The sequence below is a fragment of the Scyliorhinus canicula genome, chromosome 3 (assembly GCF_902713615.1).
Source record: "Scyliorhinus canicula chromosome 3, sScyCan1.1, whole genome shotgun sequence".
NCBI classification, from domain to species: Eukaryota; Metazoa; Chordata; class Chondrichthyes; order Carcharhiniformes; family Scyliorhinidae; genus Scyliorhinus; species Scyliorhinus canicula.
The window spans coordinates 157,911,050-157,913,012 of record NC_052148.1 but is presented as its reverse complement, the minus strand read 5'-3'; positions in this window follow the sequence as shown (position 1 = coordinate 157,913,012).

The window sequence follows — 1,963 nt, the reverse complement described above, 5'->3', positions numbered from 1 at the left end:
CCTCTGCTCCCTGGGTTTAACTTGGTTATGACTTGAAAGACTTGCCTGTTTTAAACATTCGTCACTTAATGCAATTGAAACTCTCATCCATGCTTTTTCAGATGCTTCCTGAGATAGTTACATTCCATGAAGGTGTGAGCCATTGTTTTAGCTTACCACATGAGACTGGTGTGTTTGATTAGCCTGCTTGTGAGCAAGAATCTGCATTTTACAACCCTGCTCTTTGAAGCTGCTATGAAACTTTTGTGGGATCTTTCCCTGTACCCTCTCAAACCAGATATTGCCAGACTTCCATGTTTCAAATGACACATTTTTCTGTATTTTCAAGAACAATACAGACTCTAATCCCAACACACACTCTCCCAAATTTGCCCCTTCCATTCCCCATCTGGTCCACCGTCTCTCCATCACTCAGCTACAACCCATCCCGGAAACCAGCAGCTCTACCGCTGACTTGCCTCCATACTCAGCCCCATTCTAACCCCTCCCCGAAGACTCGCTTTTCTCTCCAGCCCCATCTCATAGCATCACCCCTCCTTCCTGCCAGCCCCACCCCACCTAGCTCACAGAGCCGTGCCCACTCACAGCTCACCCACCTGGCCCAGCCCATTCTCACCTCACCAATCTGACCCCGCCCACTCTCACATCACCGATCTGACCCCGCCCGCTCATATAAACCATCTGGCCCCACCCACTCTACCTCATCCATATGGCCCCGCCCACTCACATCACCCATCTGACACCGTCCACTCACATCACCCATCCGGCCCCGCCCACTCTACCTCATCCATATGGCCCAGCCCACTCTCACATCAATGAGCAGCACAGTAGCACAAGTGATTAGCACTGTGGCTTCACAGCACCAGGGTCCCAGATTAAATTCCCTGCTGGGTCACTGTGTGTGCGGAGTCTGCACGTTCTCTCCGTGTCTGCGTGGGTTTCCTCCGGGTGCTCCAGTTTCCTCCCACAGTCCAAAGACATGCAGGTTAGGTGGATAAGCCATGATAAATTGCCCTTAGTGACCGAATAAGGATAGGAGGGGTTATTGGGTGAAAGTGAGGGCTTAAGTGGGTCGGTGCAGACTCGATGGGCCGAATGGCCTCTTTCTGCAATGTATGTTCTATATTCTATATATCAGGCATTGTTAAACTCGGGGGCATGACCCTCGGGTGGGTCGCAGGTGTGTGTTGGGAGGGTCACGGAGCCATCTGGCGTGGCGCTACCGATCGCGCAAATCCGCGCACAACAGCCGCAGCAGCCGGCTTTTAATAATGCCAGATGCAAGTGGCCTTCAAATTGGCCACGAACATATGAAAAAATTTTGGCTGCACTACGCATGCGTGCCCCAATCATTGGTGCGCATGCACAGTGCGGCCGCATTTTTTAAATATGGTCCCAGCCTTTTTTTTCCAAGTTCGGGGGGCAAAAGGGACAAAGGGATCATTGGGGTCAAAGGGACCCAAAACCATTTTCACCATTTTTGTCAGCAACAAGGTGAGAGAAAATGGTGGGCCGCGAAAGTTGGCCGGCGTGGGTCACGAAGGTCGGCCGGTGTGGGTCGCGACGGTCGGCTGGCGTGGGTCGCGACGGTTGGCTGGCGTGGGTCGCGAAGGTCAGCCGGCATGGGTCGCGAAGGTCAGTCGGGTTGGGTCCTGAAGGTAGGCCAGTTGGTAAAAATGGGTCCCCAGAAAAAAGTTTGATAAGCACTGCTATATACCACCCATCTGGCCCTGCCCACTCCAACACACCATCTGGCCCCACCCACTCCCACCTCATCCATCTGGCCCCTCACACTCTCACCTCAGCCATATGGCCCCACCCACTCACATGTCACCCAGCTGGCCCCACCCACTTTCACCTCACTCGTCTGGCCCCGCCCACTCCAACATAGCTGTCAGGCCCCGCCCACTCCAACACAGCTACCTGGCCCCGCCCACTCTTACATCGCCCTTTTGGCCCCGCC